Raw genomic sequence first — 23,837 nt, 5'->3', positions numbered from 1 at the left:
TTGAGCCTTCCCAAGCCTCCATGGTTTTTATTTAATTTAATTTTTTTTTTTTTTTTTTTTTTTTTTTTTTTTTTTTTTAGTGACAAGGTCTTTCTCTGCCATCCAGGCTGGAGTGCAGTGACACCATCATAGCTCACTGCAGCCTCAGACTCCTGGGCTCAAGTGATCCTCCTGCCTCAGCCTCCCAAGTACCTGGGACTATAGACACACACCACCACACCTTGCTAACTCCATGTTTTTTATCTGCCAAATGGGAAGGACCAAAATTTGCTTTTATATATACTCTCATTTAAATCCTTATAGCAACCCAGTGCAATAGATAAACAATATAAAACACTATAAAGACACACAATAATTACCTGCACTTCTAATTATTTCACTATCTCAAGCTAGCTATATTCTGCTAAGAGGGGAAAGAGAAAAAGGGAAAGACCCAGCCCTGCTTTTGTGAAATTTCTACAAGAAGAGAATTCTACTCCCACACTCCTATCAAGGGATTAGTGATATCAGTAAAGTTATAAATTAACTTATGTGCAAAGCTGAAATTGAGATGGATCCCCTATCGATCCAATTCCCAGGAATGCTTTACCAATCTGACTCACAAAGCACCAGGCACGATTCCTATGCAGACAGCCTAACGTTCATATCCACATCATCCCCTGAAAACGTCCACCCAGCAGTACATTTGGAGGCCCACAGGTCCTTGCATCATGGAATGGGTAGAAATGTATCTTTGTTACCCTCAGGGACCACGTGGCAGGGAACAAAGGAGACATAGTCAGACTCTGCAATTCTGTACAAGTACTCCCTAGAAACATGATTTAATAAAAGGTAGGTCAATGGCATAACAAGCTCTCAAGTCCTTGTTATCTAAGCAAACCCTGAGAGTTCTGATTCCTCACACACACACACAAAAAAAAAAGGTTACAGACTGTTAAAAAAAATTCCCAATATACTCAAAAGTCACCATTTTAAAAAGAGTGAGAGAAGTCTGAGTCTGATTCATAACAGGGGTCCAAAACCAAATGTTCTTTTTCATTTGCTTGTTTTACTAGAAATAGCACTTTGAAAGTTGTACTTAATGAAACACGCAATTAAGGAGGGAACATTTTCTGCCATTAGGCACTTTGAACTCTTCATTAATCCAGAAACAAAATGGAGATGGAATCAAAAGAACGACATCAAAACGAATACAGAATTTTGTATTGAGTGTGCTCTAACAGACTATGACCAAATAAAGATAAAGAGGGAAACACAAACAGCAGGGTTGACCTGTGCATTTTCTACTGTACAATCTCAGATTTTTCCTGATAGACCTTCCAGAAGGGTGACCTTATGTAAATCACTTAGCCTCCCACATCTTGGTTTTATCGACCTACTTAGGTTGTTATGTGGAATAATGAATTCAATTAATGGTGGAGCACTTTGCAAATATGAAATGCTAAGAGAGACTACTTAAGCCCAAGTCTTTGTTTGTGGCTGATGATGGACAGATGCACCAGGGGAGAACCAGCTGGTTTCAGCAACAGCCTCATCTGCAGCTGGGCTGCAGCCACTTTGAGGGTTATTAGTTGCCTCCATATCCATTTAGAAAATGTAATGGATTGGCTCTCACGTTTAGCTTGCCTTTAACTCTCTTTGCTACTTTTCTAGGAGAAATTATTTTCTCTACTCACCAAAAGCAAATATTGACCTGGTAGTGGACAAATAAATCAATCCAGCAAGCTAATTTTTGTTTCAACCCTTCATTGAAAATAGTAACTTCAGTTCTTCTACCTACTTTGCCCTTCAATGGGTGGCAGCTAGTGGAGAAAGCCCAGCTTTCAGGTCTGACAAACTTAATCTTCCTGAGCCTCAGCTTCTTTTCTTTTTTTTTTTTTTTTTTTTTGAGACAGAGTCTTGCTCTGTCACTAGGCTAGAGTGCAGTGGCGCAATCTCGGCTCACTGCAACCTTTGCCTCCCGGGTTCAAGCGATTCCCCTGCCTCAGCCTCCTGAGTAGCTGGGACTATAGGCGACCGCCACCAAGCCTGGCTAATTTTTTTTTTTTTTTTTTTTTTTTTGTATTTTAGTAGAGATGGGGTTTTACCATGTTGGCCAGGATGGTCTCAATCTTCTGACCTCATGATCCGCCTGCCTCAGTTTATCTCGAAAATGGAGTCATTGCTCCCTATGGCCCAGAGGACTTCAGATGATGAAAAGACATGGATGGCAGAACTGCACCTCCTGTGGTGCCTGACAGGTGGTAGTGAGTCAATGATTCCTTTCTATTGTGGATTTCACAGTTTTAGAAAACCAAAACTTCTTTTGTGCAAGTCTCTAGAGCAGTCCTCTCCATTTTGAAAATATGATAATCCTTTCATAAAAATGAAAAACTTTCTAGGCCCTCACCTAACAATACTTATATAATACTAACAATACATAATTGGCAGAAACTTCCTATCAAGTCAGTGCCTCTTCAGATGAACTGTATTGTATTTAATCAGCACATCTTCACACATTTGAAAAACAGAAACATGTATGTGGAAAATACCATTCAGTCTAGAAACTATGCTTTGGTACATATGTAGGTAGATTTAGGACCTTGTGGCAATGAAGCTAACCTCCACGAATCCAGGCTACAGGTTTGGAACTACTAGGTGAGAGCATTCGCATAGTAAATTATTTTCCAATTCTTTGGGGATCCTTTGCATTAACTGTGAAGGTAGTCAGGAAATTACTTCATTTGGATTTAGAGGATATTTTACCTTTATTTTCTTTGCTGTATTTTCAAAGAAGATAATTTGAAATAACTGAAAACAGAGCTTTTTTAACTTTCTCGTCCAGCCCTCCTAGCTCATGCTCCCTCCCATTCCTGCTGCAGACTGGAATGGCCTGCTTCTCCTCTGACAGGGGAGAACAAACCCTTGCAGAGTGGCTGGGTCACCTTCAGCAGATTTACAGCAGTCATTTGGCCTATTGATTTATTGATGAACAGGAGGAAGAAGACAAGGCCTTTCAAAGTCAAGATCTCTTAAAATTAAAGTTATATTAATTAATTCATTCATTCACACATTCATTCATTGAACAAATATCTCTTTGTTTTGTTTACTAATGTATTCCTAACATCTGGAACATATAACTGGATACATAATAGGTGTTCAATATTATTTCATTCTTTCAACAAATTTTTATTAAGCACCTACTATGTTTTATTAAGCACTGCTAGGTGCTAAGGATACAACAATGAACAAAACAAAGATTCTGCCCTTATAATCTATAGGGAAAGACAGACAACAAACAAATATCCAATTCAATCTATACTATAAGGTCAGGTATTCTGGGAAAGGGATGGAAAGTGGCAGAGAAGGGATGCTATTTTAGCAGTGTTCAGGAAAAGGCTCTCAGAGAAGCTTATATTTGAGCACATTACTTACTTAAATTTGACAATTTGAGTAAGTAAAATGAGAGTTATAGGAATGCTAATATTTGCTATCATTAGCCTTACTAAAACATGTCACTTTTTTAAAAAGTCCAGTGCCTGGAAAGTTTCTACATGGCCTGTGGTTTTCAGTCATATGACCATCACATTAACCACTGATTAAAGTGCATTTTAGTTTCACATTGTTTTTCTCTATAACATAGCAGCATGTACAAAAACTAGCTGGCCCTCATTGATTTGTGCCTGGGAGAAGTTCTGAATGCTTTGGCTGGGAAAGGACTTAAGAGCCAAATGCCCATTGCTGGGTGTAGTGACCCAGTAGGCCAGGTCCTGTGGAGAGGAGTCCCCATCTTCTGCACAGAGGTCACCACTGGTCATCTCAGTGAAAGAATTCATCAACACCTTAAAAAGAAGAGAATCACAGATCTTTTGAGGACCAATGTCAATCACATCACATTAGTAAACTGGATAGCAATGACATCCTGTCTCCTTGGACAAAGATTTAAAATCCAAAGCAATTCACCAGAGTTTTTAAAGCATGAAGTTTCTTCATTTGAAACAGATGTATAATTAAATGTCAGGTGAAATACAAAGCCTGAAGTAGTGTTTAGTTAATTTATGAGGTTTATGAGGTTTCAATAAAGAAATAGTATTCATAATTAATCCAATTTCATTATGTGAAGTGCATGTGCATTTGTATAATGTAGAAAAACACCAAAAATTGATGATGACTAAGCACCTTTTGTGTGCATGGCACATGCTGGATACTCTACATGGGGTCTCAGATAATTCAGAACCTATCTCATAGGATTGATTTAAGGATTTCCATTCATTGCTGTAAGACGCAAATTATTTCACTTTTAAATGGTTGAGGGAAAAAAAACACACACACACTGCATATTTTTCTATCCTATTTGTCCTACCTGTCTTGCAAGAACACAAATATCTTGTTCTTATGGCCTTGCAATGTTTGCTGTGCTGATAGCACACATCTACAATTGTATCTGAGTACTAGTTCCTGTTTTCCAATTACATTTAAAATCTATTTACATTGCCTAAACATCTTAATTTAACGATTTATCAAGCATTTATTGAGCATTTACTATCTTCCAGACAATGTTCTGGGTGTTTGCTATACATCCATAACCAAAAAAAGAGTCCTGTTCTCAGGAGCCTCCATTCCAGCAGGAAGGGACAAAGGGACACAGAGAAGAAACAATGGCATAATAAAGAAATGAATAAAACAATGTGTCAAAAAAAAGTCATAGCACTATGAAAAAAAAGAAAAAATAAAGCAAGATAAGGGGGGCCTCAGGAGTGAGCAAATGTTAAGTATGAGGTTCAGTTTGAGGAAAGACTGGACGGAGGTGAAAAGGGAGCCAGTGAATATGTAAATATCTAGGGGAGGACCATACAGGCAGAGGAAACAGCCCAAAGGCAGGCCTCATCTGTTGGAGGACTAGGAAATCGGTCAGTTGGAAGGAGCAGAATAAGCAAGATGAAGAGTAAAAGGAGATGAGTTGAAACATAATGAAGGTTGTCATATTGTTTGGGGTCTTGAACGCTGCTGTAAAAACTCTGGTTCTTCCTTGAGTGCAATGATGGATCATTGCAGAGTTTTAGGTGAGGAGTGACCTGGTCAGACTCATGTTTTCACAGAATCCTTTGGCTTCTGTATAAGGAATAGACTGTGGGAGGGACAAGGTAGAGACAGAGAGACCAGTTAGGAGGTGACTGCAATAATTCCAGAGAAGGATGACAGAAGAGAGTGGCCCCAGAAGTTGCAGAGGTGGTGGGAAGTGGCCAGATTCTGGGTGTCTGCTGAAGACAAAACCAGCAGAGCTTCTGGCTATTTCAATTTGGCGAGGTGTGAAAGAAGGAAAGGCGGTGAGAATGACTCTATGGCTTGGGCCTCAGAAACGAGGACAGGGTTACCATCAGTTGAGATAAGGAAAGCTGAATGTAGAGTAGATTTGGGGAGTAAGATCAGGAGTTCAGTTTTGAACATGAGTTTAAAATGTTTATATGAACACTGAATCACATTTGATGGAATTTGGCTGTTTTGAGTTCCTCTAATCATTCAGCCACAGGATACTTCACTAACACTAAAGACAAGTAGTTTTGTCACTAACTCAAATTTCACATTTATATCTGTATTTGTATTTATATATATTTTTCTTACCCACAGAAACACCATGTGCACATACCCATGCATAAGAACTTTATCATCTTCTACGCTTTTTCATAACTTGTTTAAAAATTCAGTCCTAAATGACTTAATAGATGATCTCTCCAGTTAAAGAGAACCATTTCCCTCAGTAGAATGAGCAGTTTGTGAAATAACTTACTCCAATTAGATGATGGATGGCATCATCTAATAACTAAACAGAGCTTGAGACAGGAAACTCAGAAAGTATATAAGATTCCTATGTTTTCATGTCAGGCATAATGGGGCTGGAAGATAATCCATTCTGGTTCCTTCTAATACACCAACTACTGATAACACAGGAAAAAAAACTACTTTGTGAATTATCCTTTAATTTCTTAAAAGTTAACAGATGAGACCATAAAGTAATTATACATAAATAAATGCCCACATACTCCACATATATACACATGCGCACGCACACACACACACACGAACTTACGCTGCCAAACCAATGTTTAACTCCTCAAAGTAGTTATGTTGAAAACTAACATGTGCCAATAACAATACCACTACTTGAAATTCTTTTTAAATTATTTTCAGGTTGTTCAAGAATGCTTGATTTAGTTTCTGTCCAGTTAAACCACCTGGGTTTGGGTCACTGCTTTGTTGCTTACTAGCTATATAACCTTGGGCACATTTCTTAACCTCTCTCTGCCTTAATTTCCTCATCAGTAAACTAGAAATGATAGAGCTGTTACATAGACTGAGTGACTTAATATATGAAAAGTGTTTAGAACTGTTTCATCGGGCACATAGTAAGCATTAAATAAATATTAGCTTTATATGACCCATCTTCTTCATCAGATTTGGCTTTGGGGACAGATGTGACTTTTTAGTATTTCCAAAAAGTCACTTAGAGTGTGATTATTGCCATTATTGAGGCTATTCTATAACATGTACTGCAGATTTTGTTTAATCTTCCAGCATTCTTTCATAACTTGGGGTGAATAGTTTATCTGTTTAATAATTGTGTTGTTGATGGACATGCCTATATCTTGCCATTTGAATATGCCTACTGAAGATTTTGCAGCACTAATCTCTAAGGACATCAGCTTTTAAATAGCTACCAGAAATGTGAATCAATACAACGTTCAAATAATAAGGTTTTGGCCTTCATTTAAACCCACAGAAAGGCTATAATAAAATGCGCAAGTTGGACTGTTTAACAAAATTCCAAGCCCACTCATTCTGGTTTTTCACTTTTTACATTTTTTAATCCATCCACATATCTCATCCTCATTTCTTCTAGAGCTCCAGCTGATTTGGAAATGTGCTGCCATTTCTCTTCTCGTGACTTGTAGAAACAATCATTTTTTCCAAGGCCATACACACCAAGGCTGGACAAAGCATGTTTTCCACTGCAGCTACTGTGCTATGGAACACTGCTTTCCCTCCCTCTCGCCTCTGAAATATACCATCTTCCAAAACAAATGGAAAACCTGCCACTCAAAACAAGATCTAGTAACCTCAGGTCTCATTTCCACTCGAACCAAATTTAGTTCAATTAACGACCCCATTGCTTCAGGTAAGGCCTGATTTAGTGCCCAGTGCTTGGTAATGGAAACTTCAGGCAGATGAGGAGAAGGAAAACAAAGACCCCCAATTTGAATTCAGATTTTAAAGTGATCCAAAGCCCAAAAAAGAATAGTTCAAAGCATAAATATCAGAAAATAACACAAACCTGGAATAATAATTTTTAAATTGACCTTTAGCTTTAAGAAGAGTTTAGTGGTATTTAGAAACCTAATTATGATCCCATTTAATCCTAGTTGTAAACTTAATATTTAAAAGCCCAGACCTTTGGAGGCAGAGGTTGCAGTGAGCCGAGATCGTGCCACTGCACTTCAGCCTGGGTGACAGAGCAAGACTTCGTCTCAAAAAACAAACAAACAAACAAACAAAAACAACAAAACCTAGACCTTTGTTGCATTTCATACGAGGGATGTGAAATGCTCATGAATTCACTCTCCCACTGTTGGTCCCCCGAGAGCTTCAATTGGCATTTCAAACTTTGCTGCCCTAATTCTTCTACTGTGACCAGCTCTCAAAGCTCCTTTTAGTGATGACAAGTATTTCTCAAAAGCAAGCAAATGGTTCTATTTTCAGTATAAAAACAACAAAACAAAATGTATAGTATTACTGAAAGAGGAACTTGAAAAATAGGAAAATGAAGCCCCCTTGTGGACAAAAATATGTTTTATCAGATATGCACAAAATTCACTGATCATATTTGAATACAAAAATACTCAGTAGAATATATTTCAAAGTAAAATGCAAAGGATTCACCCAAGATGGTCTAACTCCAATTCCCAATTCCAGTTTGTTGGGACACAAATGATCTCTTGTACCATTGAATGACCTTGGAGATCAGCTGAAAGACCTGTGGCTTAAGGAAATGTTTTAATTTGTCAGGACAAAGAAGTGTGTTTTAAATGATGGGACACAGAGGTTAACATTCTGATTGCTGGCTATGAACTCCCTCCAGAGTCTGAGATGTTATCAGCAACTCTATCCCCCACGCTCCCACCTTCTTCTCCCACTTAGGCTGCAGACAGACTTTCTTGCCACCTCCTCCGGGCCCAGATGACAAGTAGGGAGAGTGAGTCATCATGCAGGATAATCCGAATGTCTTGAGAACATGCTGTTTGAAAAGTCAGAAACAGCACTGAATCTGAAGACTTTATCACATTTGCATTTGCATAACTGCCTTTGCCCCAGACTCTGCCACTAACTTTGTTATTTTGGGCAAATCGCTTAACCTCTTGATCTTTAATTCCACCTTCTTAAAATTGGAATAAGAGCAATACTCTCTTTATCTGCTTCACCAGGTCCTTGAGCTTCTTCGCTAACTATGAAGGAAGAAGTGAGAGAACACTGTGGTTCCAAACTCAAACTCGCATTCTAGCTCTGCCACTTGCTGTCCACCAGCAGCCCTTCTGCTTTGGACCTTGGAGAAGTGTCAAAGCCTCTCTGCATTGCAGATTTCTCATCTTTAAAATAAAAATCATATCCCAGAGAGTTGTTGAAGATTCACTGGGTAAATGTAAAGCGCATAGAACAATGCCAGGCACTGTAAGTACTATGTAAGTAATAACTATCGTTAGGACCATGTAATGGACCATGTAAATGGTTGTTATTATTACTGTTTGATATGCTCTGAAATATAGAAATAAGAAACGTCATCATCTGAAATAATCTCCTAAGTTTAAAACTTTGCCTAGAAAGAAGTAACTGGTAACCATAGCTTTGGAAAAACTATGTTACTGAAAACTGCATTCTCGTGGCTCTACTATGTTGATAAAATGCATATGCTATATCTATTAGCTTTCACAAAAAAGTAAACACACCTGATGTGTGAAAATTATTTAATAATGTTAAAGGTTATCAATTTATGAGAACACTCTGCAATTGATCAATACACACAGTCTTTCCAGAAAGTATCTATGCTCATTTGCCATTGTTATTATACATTCTAGTGGATAAAAGAGATACCACACTCCAATAAAAAATGAGGGGCAGATATTAAAAGGATGTTTTAAGGAGTCGCCGCACTGACTTCCACAATGGTTGAACTAGTTTACAGTCCCACCAACAGTGTAAAAGTGTTCCTATTTCTCCACATCCTCTCCAGCACCTGTTGTTTCCTGACTTTTTAATGATTGCCATTCTAACTGGTGTGAGATGGTATCTCATCGTGGTTTTGATTTGCATTTCTCTGATGGCCAGTGATGGTGAGCATTCCTCAAGGATCTAGAACTAGAAATACCATTTGACTCAGCCATCCCATTACTGGGTATATACCCAAAGGACTATAAATCATGCTGCTATAAAGACACATGTGCACGTATGTTTATTGCGGCACTATTCACAATAGCAAAGACTTGGAACCAACCCAAATGTCCAACAATGATAGACTGGATTAAGAAAATGTGGCACATATACACCATGGAATACCATGCAGCCATAAAAAATGATGAGTTCATGTCCTTTGTAGGGACATGGATGAAATTGGAAATCATCATTCTCAGTAAACTATCGCAAGAACAAAAAACCAAACACTGCATATTCTCACTCATAGGTGGGAATTGAACAGTGAGAACACATGGACACAGGAAGGGGAACATCACACTCTGGGGACTGTTGTGGGGTGGGGGTAGGGGGGAGGGATAGCATTGGGAGATATACCTAATGCTAGATGACGAGTTAGTGGGTGCAGCGCACCAGCATGGCACATGTATACATAAGTAACTAACCTGCACATTGTGCACATGTACCCTAAAACTTAAAGTATAATAATAATAATAATAATAATAAAAGGATGTCTTAAATGTCATAAATTGCCTACACAGGCTATCAAAATCAGCAAGGCCAATTCCTGGATGCCTCTTGGCTCTTTTTCATCAAGTCTAAATTATGGTGACATTGTTAATAGCCATCGTGATTAAATCATAAAATTTCAGTGCACAAGACTTCATCATTCTAAAATCCTGACAGCAATTTCATTCACATTATACTGTAGACACAAGGAAAGCAACACTGTGATTATACACCCTAATCTACATCCCTTTTTCTTGGAATATTTAAAATTTCATAATGTGTTATTTTTCTTCCTTCATAACTTTGGGCCACAACAGCAGTATATAAAGTGGATCAGTCAGGTTTGCAGACAGTGTGGCTGGTACTTCCATCCCAACCTCCTTTCCTGCTGAAACAAACAAGGCAGAGGCGCAGGGTCAAGGGCAGTCAGGGTTAACCAGCAGGCAGGGCTGGGACCTTGAGGAGTCACAAGGAGACTTCAAAGCTGAGGGCAACAAACCTGACTCCCCACCTAGAACACAGAGCCCTCTTACATGTGGTAATGTATCCTGATAAAGCGGGACTTGGGGCTTGTTATAGGCTGTGTCAACTCTAGCACTACTCTATAGTACCAGTTTCTAGTGTCCTGGTGGATAGAAGTTCTAGTAGATGAACTTCTGGGACTTGACTCAATCCCATAAACATTATTATCCCAGATTGTCCCAGAAACAGGTGGAGTGATGAAAAAACGTGTGATTCATATCTACAAAAGAATCTAGCTTTGCTAGGTCAGTAGCTTACAATGTTTTTTCATTAATACCAAAACTAAAGAATACATTTTTCAAAGCAACCTAGTATACATATACATATTCTTATGTGTGTGTGTTTAAAACTCTATATATATGAAGCAAAATTTTCACAAAAAACAATATTTACCCTCATTATACACAACACATTCTGATACTACCCATTCTATTTAATTTTTTAAGAAATTGGTTCTGACTCAATTAATTTCACAGCCCACGCCACAGGTTGCAAGTGGGGGCTCTGGGCAAAGACATCCTGGCCACAAGACCCGCCCGCTCTTCTAACCATATGACTTTGGTCAAGTAACTTAACCTTTCTGTGCCCCAAGTCTGTTGCATTCTTCATTTTATTTCAAGAGTCATTGAGAGAATTAAACGAGAAATCATTTAATCATTTATGTGATACTTTTAGAACTGAGCCTGACTCTTAGCAGGGGGTCAATAAGTGCTGGTCTGCTTCCCTGTCATTATCTCTGAAAGGCCTGTGGAACAAAACTGTCTGGCGCTGGGGGGTCCTTATGCCCAGAAATCAACTCTCACCATGGAGAGATATCTATTCACTCTCCTCCTCCCTCCATCTGCTCCAGTCACATGAGCTTTCCATGTCGTCAAACACGCTCCAGACTCACTGTCTTTGCCCTTAATCATTCTTCTGCCTCGAGTGCTCTTCCCTCTAACATTCCTATGGCTCCTCACTTCCCAGTCTAATCACCCTCCCCCAGCTTCCCACCTTTACTCAGAAAAGAGTTCACCTCACAGGCTGAAGGTTGCCTGTCCTGAGAAAACCCTGCTCAGAAGGTTGGCACTGCACTGGTATCTGGGAACTCGGCTATTAAACAGTTTCCCATGCTAATATAAAACTTCCCCTAAATTATAAGGGAGGCTTGCTGTGTCTAAATTGCTTGTATAAATAATGTGGTTTATGCTGGACACCTGCTTCCTTCTGGGGGCCAGGGATTTGGGTACATACTAAGCAGAGGGTGTCTACCTGACTGGCTCCCAATAAAAATCCTGGGCACTCAGTATCTCATGAGCTTCCCTTGTATCAACACTTTGCATGTGTCATGACAACTCGTTGCTGGAGGGATTAAGTGCCTCCTAGGTGACTTTCCTGGAAAAGGACTCTTGGAGCTTGACCCAGTTTCCTCTGGACTTCACCCCATGTGCTGGTTCCCTTTGCTGATTTTGCTTCACATTTTTTACTGTAATAAATCTTAGCCATGAGTATGCTAAATCCTATGAGTCCTTGCAAATCAATGGGGGAGATCTTCGGAGCCACCCACACACAAGCCTCCATGCAAATATCACCACCTTGAACAGACCTTCCCAGACCACCGTCTCTGTAGCATCAGTATTCTTTAATCGCAATCATTCTCTATCTCCTCAACTGCTTTACTGAAGAGTAGAGCAGATCTCATTCTATTTATAAAATAATTGTATTGTCTTCCCTACCGAACATAAACTCCATGAAGGCATTAGGCACTCAGTATTTGTTGAGCCTCCATAATGTGCCAGATACCATGCCAGGCACTGAGGACACCACAGGGAAAAGACAGATAAAACTTCCAAATGGAGCTTACATTTACAGGAGGAGACACAAAATAGATTTGTTTATTTATTTCATATCAGAGGGTGGTGGGCACTAAAAAATATAATAAATAAGAGTCCAGGGATAAAGGATGGGATGGTGCTATTTCTTCTGGGGTGGTTAGAGAAGGCCTCTTTTGAGAGCATCACATCTAGAGGCTTGGGGAGCCATAGTCTAACCAGGCTACCTTCCCAGAGGAGGTAATACATCCACACTTAACGGGAAGCCCTCTAACTAAATTCTGTATCATATGACTAGAAATCAACAAAATTCCAAAAGGCATTATTCACAATAGTCATAATTTAAACAAATAAAAAATTATTTGGCAAATAAGCTAAAACTTATTTAGCAAACAAGCTAAACTTATTTAGCAAATAAGCTAAAAGTCTTTGGGAAGACTTTCATTGAACAGCATGCCATGACCATTACTTAGAATTCAAGAAACCAATTATTGGGATTTCTTTCATTTAAAAAAAAATCAAGAAAGTCCTCCCAAAACTTCTCCTACATCTTTACATGACTAGTTAGCATGTCCCACAATAGTACCTAGTCACCTTGAGACTTTAGACACACTGACTTTAAAACCAAAACTATTTGTACGTTTCTCAAAGAGAAGAGAAATGGTTCATCTGAAATGTAAAACCTCCACCTAGTCTAGACTAAAGTGAGTCTATCCAATGTAAAATGGCAGCTGTACTGCTTCTCCATCTGTCTAAGTCCAGCTTCAACCAGAGAATATCGACAAGCTTTACAGCCATAAAATCACAGGGCAATAGAACTGGGAGGGTTGAGAGATCACCAAGTAAAACAACGCCCCCTCCCCGGGGTTTTGCTATTAAGGAGAGTAATACCCACAGAGATTTTGCTGAAGTTCACATGAGCAGTTTACAAACCTTAAACTTCATTCTCCTAATTTTAATCCAAAACCTTCAAGGCAAGGAACAAGTTTCTTATCTGATAAATAGACAAATAAACTCAGAAAGAGCCAGTATTGAATGACACATCCTTCAAAACTGGGGAGTCGTGCACTTCCTGAACTGGATCCAGACTATCCAGGGAATAAGGTAAGAATAAAGGAAACAGTCCTCCAGCCACAATTAGTCTTCCTTTTTTTTACTTGACAGAAAACACCCTTATATCAAGGTTGGAGAGAGACAGTCTGGGCAGACCACTGAAGCAACGCTGCAGTGTCTGATGGAGACTGTATTTCCCTAATTCTAAGGAAGGACAGAGACAAAGTCCAGGGTACATGTTTTCCCTCTCACATTTTAACGTTTCTCAACATCCTAATTTGACAAGTATATTTAATATCGTAAAGTTGATATTAAGTTGATGGTGCATCTTATAATTGATACTTAGGAACTGAAAGCCGAACCCAAAATGGAGCTTCAATTCCTAAAGAGCCTAAGAGTTTACTATTTATCCTTTGGTTTTCTCCTTCGTTGGTCGACTCCAGCACTTCTCCAGTATCTTTCTACATCTCGACCTCCCTATTCCCTCTCGTGCGTTTCTCTCATCCTGCAATTCTGTACCATGTAGCCAAATGCCCAAACCCTCTACTGAGGTTCCTGGGTAAATCCATACATGCTGATAACAACTGCTACAGCTCTATCCCATAAAAGCCCCTTCAATAGAAGTAAGAGGCACAGCAGCTTTGGTACTTTTCTTTTTCTTGCTAATAAAGACACCCCCTGACAACCTGGATGCATTGAAAGAGCTTGAGTCAGTCGGGAGGAGCAGGGAAAAGTGGCAGAGTGTGGGGGCAAAATGTCAGGTTCAGACAGACTTGGCATCAAGTCCACGCCTCCTTTGTTACCTCTCTATGCCTCGGTGTTCCTGTAGTATAAGTAAGGTTATGAATCATAGAAGTTTCCTTAGAGGGCTGTGAAAATGACACCAGTTACAGAAGAGGCCCAGTACTTGGTAAGCACACAATAAATGTAAACTTCTATAACTGTATTTAATAACAATTGACACCTAAAATTCCTCTTTGTAGCTGCCAACCTATTTCCCAGATCACTTTGCAGGGAGGGTTCAGGAGGCATTACTACAACACGAATCTGTGGGATAGGGAGATGTGGCTGAAAACAGTGGGGCAGCCTAAATTGTGACCAACTGGAACAGACCATCCCAGATTACCTAAGAAGTGACTGTGGAGTCAAATGATAACGTGACAAGTTCTTAAGGTATAAACACTATAAATTTTTCACTTAAAATATAGAGATTGAATAATGAATCAAGCTCTAAGATAACTAAAAGCACTAAAAAGCCTATTTCTAGATCCAATTGTTTTGAACAAATAAAAACCCTTACAATTTTTAACCATGTAAAGTGCACTAGTTACATTAGCCTCTGGGGGGCTCCTGGCTATGCCTGCCAATCATTTAATTGACCCTAGGGTGCTTTATAAATTAAGATCAAAGGTTAACTGCTTCGTATTTCTTTGCTATTCTCCCTGCTGTCATCCAGTCTCTCCCTGTCACCTACTTGGCCACCACTCTCACCAAAGACTGTTTTCCTGTCTGCATCACCACCACCCAGAGATGGTGCATCTGCTGTTCCAATCTGTAGCTTGGTGGTCTAGATCATCCTTGCAACTTAGAAAATAACTTTTGAGATCTATTGGGTTAGAATAATACTAGCCCTAACCATTGTTTTGTTAATTAAAATGGTCCATTTTTAAAATCCTCCACAATAGCCCCCCAAAAAAAGCACAGTAAAGAAAGCAGGGTCACAGATTTCTCAAAATAGAAGTCAGGAGACTCTACAACCAACCAGTTATAGCACCTTAGGCTGCACAGTACTCCCTGGGTTCTAGTTTCCTCACCTGTAAAACAAGGTTAGGGATAACATTTGGTCTTCTTTTTAACTGAGGGATTATACATAAAAAATATTATATTGTATTAGTATATGCATACTCATTATACATTTACAAATACATATGAAAATAGTATATATACTATAGAATACACAATACATAGATGTGTTCATTATAGATCAGTTGATCTATTATGTTGGTGCCAAAGTGATTGTGATTTTTGCCATTATTTTCAATGACAAAAACCGCAATTACTTTGGCACCAACCTGATACATGCATGGCTATTAGGCAACACTGCCAAAACTAAATCCAGCCACATGGCCAGTCAGAGACTTACATGGATTTCTTATTCTTTAGCCATGATGGTAATGAACTTCAAAAACAGAGGGAGGAAGAATAAATGCAGATGTACTTTAAAAGTCAATCTGGGATCACACTGAAAGAATGAAAGGCTCTCTGAAGGAAAGGGAGAAAATTGCTCAAACGAAGAAAACAATATTATGCTTTTCTTTTTTAAACATCATGAGGCTAAAGTGGCTTTGGAAGCTCTATGTTCCCTCAGCCACTCCACACAGATAGAATATATCTGCATGTTCTCCCATGGCTACAAAATCATCCAAATCATTTCCTAGAATCCAAGGCCTTCATTTCCAGCCTATGCTGTGAAACATGGATCTTCGACTCTAGTGGGCTGATTTTCTCCCTGCCCTGTAAATGTAGTTTTGCACACATTCTTGCCTCTGCCTACCAGAATCTGCCCCATCCCTTACTGTTTAGAATACTATTGTTCAATACAGTAGCCACTAGGTAGATGGGACTATTTAAATTTAATGTAAACTACTTAAATTATATAAAATTTAAAATTCCATTCATTAATCATACTAGTCTTATTTCAACTACTTTCTAGCTGCATGTGACTGGTGGCTACTGTATTGGAAGCACAGATACCACATTTTATCACCACACAAAGTTCTACTGGATAGTGCTGGTCTACAGCAAGGGTTGGCAAATATTTTCTTTTTTTTTTTTTTACTTTAAGTTCTGGGATACATGTGCAGAGCATGCAGGTTTGTTACATAGGTATACATGTGTCTTGGTGGTTTGCTGCACCTATCAACCTGTCAACTAGGTTTTAAGCACCTCATGCATTAGGTATTGTCCTAAAGATCTCCCTCCCCCCGACAGTCCCCAGTGTGTGATGTTCCCCTCCCTGTGTCCATGTGTTCTCATTGTTCAACTCCCACTTATCAGTGAGAACATGCAGTGTTTGGTTTTCTGTTCCTGTGTTAGTTTTCTGAGAATAATCGCTTTCTGTTTCATCCATGTCCCTGCAAAGGACATTAACTCATTCTTTTTTATGACTGCATAGTATTCCATGGTATATATTTGGGTTGGCAAATACTTTCTATGAAAAACCAGAACATAAGTTTAGGTTTTGGGGGCCATGAGACAAAACAGAGGATATTTTATGGGTACTTACATAACAAGAAAAAAGTTTTTTTCACAAAATTTTTACCGATAAAATTCAAATAATAATAATAATAATTGAGCCAGGTGTGGTGGCTCACGCCTGTAATTCCAGCACTTTGGGAGGCTGAGGCAGGAGGATCACTTGTGCTCAGGAGTCGAGACCAGCCTGGGAAACATAGGGAGACCCCACCTCTATAAAAAATAATAATAAACAATTAGCTAGGCATGGTGGCATATGCCTGTGGTCCCAGCTACTTAGGAGGCTGAAGTGGGAGGATCACTTAAGTCTGAAAGGTGAAGGTTACAGTTAGCTGAGATCGTGCCACTGCACTCCAGCCTGTCTGACAGAGTAAGACCCCATCTCAAAATAATAATAATAATAATTGGATGTAATTTGTTTTTGTAATAGAAGCCTGCTACTAAGAAGAATGGAATTCTTTTTTGAGGGAAAACATTTTGCTTACATGGGCTTCAAAGTTAATGTTTCCTATAATTAAATTGATTGACTGCAAATGTTCATCTATAAAAACCATTCTCAGCTTGTAGATCATGCAAACAAGCAGGGAGCAAGCCTGATGGGGCCTGTGTACTGTAATTCCCAAGTTCCCTGTCTGGAGTGTTTCTCAACAGGACACTATCAACACATTGGGAGGGTCATTTCTTCATTTTGTAGGATTAGCCCACACATTGAAAATAGTACACATCCTTGGCCCTCAGGCATTAAATACAGTAGCATCTTCCAGTCAATGTGATAACAAAAGTGCCCCACCACATATTCAAGCTCTCCACCACCCAAGGGGAGGCACCATTGCCAGATGGAACCATGGAATCTTTCTCATGTCCATCTTTTCTGCACCTCTAACCATACAACCTCTAACTCTGACCTTCTAAATAATCTATTATTAACTATTGACCCTCATGAGCAGTACAAACAAGGCTGAAATTGCCAAATATATATGTGGGAACATTCGTCTCAACCAAATTTCAAGTTGAACACATTCAGATTCCCATGTCTTGACATACTTGACGAATGAGCCCACTAGGGGCTCATTTGTGTGAGAGGCTAAGGCTTCTCCCAGAAAAAAAGCCACACTAAAGTAAGAGAGTTAAGACAGAAACCTGGTCTAGAAAACATGGGCCAATGCTGGGGGAATTGACGGTTTATATCTCCATTCATTCATTCCTTCAACAAATATTTCCTGTTTACTCTGTGTTAGGCACTGCTGGAGACCATGGACAGAGGCATGTATGAGCCATCAGGCTTCCATGCTGTCCTTCCATCCTTAACCTGTTGCTCAGCAGTCATGCAGTTCCCTCATCTGTCCAACGAGACAAATGGTAGCACATATCTCAGCTGGTTTAAGCCTTTAGAGAAGTACCTGGCTCATAATTACAGCAAATACTTACTTTTTGAGCACTTGTTATATTAATTACAAGCCAGTCGTATGGATTCATGCCCAGGTTCTTAGAAGAAGAGACAGCAAGAAAGGGTATGTGAAAACCATGAAAATCTATTAAATGGAGGTTTTTGGATACTTGAGTGTAAATTGGCCTGGAAGGGTTTGCCAGCTTCAATGCTGGTAGTGCTAGTGTAGCAGGAAATGGAGCCATCCATGTTAGGAGGCTTCCAGCACATCATCCTCTCTGTGTGGGCAACAGAAGCCACAGCAGCAGTTATTACCTCAGGGCTCCTGCTCAGGAGAGGTGTAAAATGGCAGACACCCTGCACAACCAAGAAGTACTTATTGTGAGCACTTGGGAACTAGCCCTGGGGGATCCTCTGAGAGCAAAGGGAGACTGAGGCTCCCAGAACCAGAGAAATACTGTCCCATGACTCAGTAGTGGCCTTATTTTACCCAAAAACTGATATGGCCTTGGAGTATTTTTTTTCAGTAATAAGAGCTATCATTTAGCCTTAACCATGCGTCAAGCACTGCATGAGAGCTTCACATCATTTTATCATTTAATCCTCACAGCTCTGCCTCCACTTCCCCCCACTCATATGAGAGCAAATTAGCAGGCTAAGTAACTTGCCCAAGGTCATGTAGCTAATACAGGGGAGCAAGGACTCATCCCCAGATCTACCTATCCACTACAGAGCTGTTCTCTTAACCACGATGCTGCCAGCCTGGCAGGAGCTGCCCACATGCATGCACCTCCCTCACCTGCCTTGAAACAGCCATGCCTCATGGTGGTGCCACTTATGAAACACAATGTGAAGGTAACTCAATGTGATTCCTTCTCATCTCCCAACAGTACCCAGCAGAACACCTGAGTAATAAGTAATATTTATTTAAAACCAGTGGGAACTTGTCAACTATATACACAGAGTCATAGGTCTTACTATTTATCATTAGAAATAATATAAATGAAAATCAAATTGGTAGCCCTCAGGATCTTCTGATAAGTCAAAAGAAGTAGCCCTTACCTGAAGGATGTTATTGGCTGTTACCAATGGAGCTTCATCATTTACAGATTCAACAGTCACAAAAAGAGTTTGGGGCAGACTCTGTTTTCCAAGCTCTGAGCTATTCGCAAAGATGGTGAAATTGTCATGAAGCTTCTCGCTGTCATCATGAGCATAGTAAGTCAATTCATTTTCCACCTATAACAAACCACAAAGTCACCAGTTTGCTGAAGTGTGACTTAAAAATATGAACAAATGGCAATCAAAGAAATCCCAATTTTTAAAGTCTCTCTAAAACACAAAACACGTCCTCATCCTGTGAAGTTTCAGTCTGACAATCAAAGTGCAAACTGTGATGGATGGTATAGTTTTTCTGAAATGATACTGCATCCTAGAAATACGATTAAGGAGGAACAGCTTTTCCAGGGCTGGCTCCACTTGGTCAGTGCAGTTTCGCCTTTGTGGTTGTGGAGTCCATCCCAGCTGTGGACCACAAATAACCCTGTATGAAGAGGAATGGAGATTGCCTCTATCCACCTAGATTCATAAGCTGCCCTGAGGCGATCTTGGCATCAAGGAAGGGAGCATTGAGGCACATCGCACCGTCAGCTTCAGAGGATGGCAGCCATTGATTTGTCCCGTGGGTTTTTTTCCAGGGAACCAATCTGCCCTTTTGAAGAAAAGACAAAGGTAGAAAGGATGGTGGTAGACTACCTGGCAATTGGTTATCAGAATGGGAAATACAACCTAGAACCAAACAGTCATCACTTCAGCAGGGTTTTTTGAAGAATCAAATATTCAATGGGATACAAATGACAAGAGGCTACAGTGGATGGGAACTGTGTGACTGTAAGAATTGTGGACAGGTCTTCAGTGAACAGTTTTGCCTTAAGACACACATGAGAGCTCAGAATGGAGGGAACACTTCTGAGGGTAATTGTTATGGAAAAGACATCCTCAGTGTGCACAAGGAAGCTTCTATTGGACAGGAACTTTCCAAATTTAACCCGTGTGGAAATGTCTACACTCTAACTCCAGGCTTTGCTGTGCATCTTGAAATTCTCAATGCAAGACAACCCTACAAATGTAAGGAATGTGGAAAAGGCTTTAAGTATTTTGTAAGCCTTGATAATCACATGGGAATCCACACTGGTGAGAAACTCTGTGAATTTCAGGAAGGTGGGAGAGCCATCACAGTTTCCTCACATCTAAAGCAGTGTGTAACAGTTCATACAGGAAAGAAATCTAAAAAGACTAAGAAATGTGGGAAATCCTTCACTAATTTTTCTCAACTTTATACACGTGAAAATTCATAAGGAGAGAAGTCCTTTGAACATAAAGAATGTGGAAGGTCCTTTAGAAATTCCTCATGCCTTAATGATCACATTCAAATTCACACTGGAATAAAACCGCGCAAGTGTACATACTGCAGGAAAGCCTTCACTAGATCAACTCAACTTATTGAACATGTAAGAACTCACACTGGAATAAAACCCTGTGAATGTAAGGAATGTGGCCAAGCCTTCGCTCAGTACTCGGGCCCTTCTATACACATACGAAATCGCAGTGGAAAGAAACCCTATCAGTGTAAGGAATGTGGGAAAGCCTTCACTACGTCCACAAGCCTTATTCAACATACAAGAATTCACACAGGAGAGAAGCCTTATGAATGTGTTGAATGTGGGAAGACCTTCATTACTTCTTCCCGTCATAGTAAACATTCGAAAACTCATAGTGGAGAAAAGACCTTTGTATGCAAGATATGTGGGAAAGCATTTCTGTATTCCTCATGCCTTAATGTTCACCTGCAAACTCACACCGGAGGGAAACCTTTCGTATGTAAAGAATGCGGGAAAGCATTTGCTGTTTCCTCACGCCTAAGTAGACATGAAAGAATTCACACTGGGGAGAAACCCTATGAATGTAAGGGTATGAGTGTTACCATTTAGCCCATCGGTTGCCATCTTTAATTATTGGCAATGAACCAAAGATTATCAGATTTGTCCTAAATGCCTTGAGGAGGTTTAATGGTTGTGGATTGGCCTTAGATGCCATCCTGAGGGTCTAAAATTAAACCTAAGGTTCTGAATACAACTTCTTCATGGTTGCCTAAGTCTGAGCATCTGTGAAGAAGGGTCATGGATGGTGAGGTCAATACTTCAGGCTGCCTTACCTTGGTGATTAGATTCCTAAGATCATAGCATTAACAAGTTCTGTATGAGATAAATCATGCAGACTGGTCCCAGCCCCTGTTGGTTAGTGGCTGCCAGTGTGGCACATTCATGTCAAAATTTACCAGAAGCCAAGATGATGTAGGCCCCAGAGGTGGATTGTTAAAAGATGCTCCTTCAAAGGTCTCTTCTATTCCCATGGATCCTGCAGAGCATGGCAGGAATTAAACCATCCATAACTGCCAGTGCACTTTCACAGCTAATTATTTCTGTGTCCCCTTCTTGTAAAATCTAAGAAGTGTGACAGCCTTGCCTGTTCTGCCTTGTATGTCTATTTTAGGTGGCACAATCTAAGTGGCAGTGTCTCTTCTAGTATAATCCAGTCTTTCACCTCATTTCTGTTAAGATGGCTGATATAGTCCATGAATCTCACTCATGATCTATTTATCAGATGATTGTTCAGCCACACTTTCAGGATTCTCTTCAGCACAAGTTTTCTAATTTTTGCAGTATGGATAGGCTGAGAATTTTCCAAATCTCCAAGCTCTGGTTCCTTTTTCCTTAACAATTTCTTTTGCAATTCAAGTCTCCTCTTTTGCATTTTCCTGTAAGCAGTCAGGAAGAATGAAGTTTCCTGTGTCCTTTAACACTTTAATTGCAGATCTTAGTGATACATACCCAATTTTATCTCTCTCAAGTTCTACCTTCCACAGAATGCTAGAATACAGTTCGGCCAAGTTCTTCACCACTTCATATCAAGGGTTGTCTTTTCCTCATTTCCCAATAGCATGTTCCTCATTCCCCAGTGACACCTCACCAGAATCCCTTACCAACCTTATTTCCAGCTTGCACATCAGAATTTTTCCAGCCTGTACTCATTTGTCAGTTTCAAAGCTGCTTCACATTTTTAGTTTTTTTGTTTCTTTGTTTTTAATTGCAATACCTCACTTCTCAGTACCAAAATCTGCCTTAATGAGCTCAGGCCACCATAACAAAATGCCACAGACCAAATGGCTTACAAATTCATTTAATTTTAAATAAAGGAGGTTAAAAACAGAAATTTATATTCTCACATTTCTGGAGGCTGGAAGTCTGAGACCAGAGTGCCAGCATGGTCAGCTTCTGGTGAGAGCTCTCTTCCTGGTATGTAAATGCCCACTTCCTCATGTCTTCACATGATGGAGACCAACAAATAGGTCGGTCAGTCTGTCTCTCTCTCTGTCTTTCGCTCCTCTCTTCTCGCTCTCTTTCTCTCTCTCTCTCTCTCTCCCCTGCCATCTCTCAACATAATTTCATGATACTTCCTAAAGATCCTATTTTCACATACAGTCGCACCGGGATTTGGAGCTTCAACATATGAATTTTGGGGGTTATCATTCAGTCCAAAGTACTTAATATGATTCTTTTCCCTTTCCACATAGGCAATCACATAATCTGTAAATAATGACTCTTATTTTTCCACTTCAGTCATTAGTTATCTCTCTATATATACTTTTTCTTGCTTTACTGGACTGATTTCAACGTCCAGCACAACACCAACTAAAAGTAGTAATACCAGCATAATTGTCTGCAGTTCTGCTGAGATATGTGCTCCATTTTATTGGCTTGGCTGTAGGTTTTTATTTTTTTTATTTTTTGAAGAGGCTATCTCCTAGAGGAAAGATTTCTTTTTATATCCAGTTTTTACATGATGAATGATTTCCCAATATTTCATAATTTGTGAGGCTGAATTCCTCTTGAATTTATTAAATGCTTCCTGTGCATCCTCAAAAAAAAAAAAAAGATTAAGGAGGAACAAAGCGATTGAGCAATGTGGTGTAGCAGAGAGAATGCTGGACTGATCATCAGAAGATCTGAGGTAAAAGTGCTACTTTAACATGAAAGTGTGTTGTTAGTGACTAATTTTTGAGGCTGGTAATTGCTTTGTTTGACAATTCAAACTGTTAGATTTCAGCTCTGAAACTTCTATTCATCCATTGCTTGAATTTCTCCTTTAGAGACATATGGACCAGAGCAACTATTAAGTTTGCCCAAATTTCTCTTTTCTAAACTAAGTATGCGTTGGTCCTTTAACTGTTCTTTGCATGTGAGGTTATATTTCCTACTGAGGTTATACTTCTATAATCCTGCTCCTTCTCCTTCAGAATACAATAGGTTTTTGTGCAACTAATAAAGGATGCTACCCGTAACTACCTAACATACATCCCCTGTGGACACACTGTCATGAATTACACTGAAATCAAATTAATCCAACCACACAGATCTCCCTCTCTATAATAATCCAAATGCAAGCATTTACTTTTACTTCTGTCATATTTTACCCTTTTTTTTTTTTTTTTTTGAGATGGGGTCTTACTCTGTCACCCAGGCTGGAGTGCAGTGGCATGATCTCAGCTCACTGCAACCTTCACCTCCCAGGCTCAAGCGATCCTCACACCTCAGCCTCCCAAGTAGTTGGGAAGACAGGCACCCACCACCATGCCCAGGGAATTTTTTTATATTTTTGGTAGAGAGGAGGTTTCACCATGTTGCCCAGGCTGGTCAGATTTCATCCTTTTAATGTTTGCTCTGAAATTGTCCTCCAGAGAATTAGTTATTCCTCTTGGATTTGTCATAACCACAACTTTGATCAAAATGCCTTTCATGTCTTTA

General features: G+C 39.7%; 1 pseudogene; it reads left to right on the top strand.

The window, feature by feature from the left end:
- The first annotated feature begins 19,615 nt into the window (after positions 1 to 19,615).
- Positions 19,616 to 20,991, top strand: LOC100969702 (zinc finger protein 561-like; annotated as a pseudogene).
- Positions 20,992 to 23,837: the final 2,846 nt, after the last annotated feature.

Source organism: Pan paniscus, chromosome 4 (assembly GCF_029289425.2).
Source record: "Pan paniscus chromosome 4, NHGRI_mPanPan1-v2.0_pri, whole genome shotgun sequence".
In the NCBI taxonomy this organism is placed as follows: Eukaryota; Metazoa; Chordata; class Mammalia; order Primates; family Hominidae; genus Pan; species Pan paniscus.
Note: the sequence above shows the minus strand (reverse complement) of the source record. Positions and strands in the feature narration are given on the sequence as shown.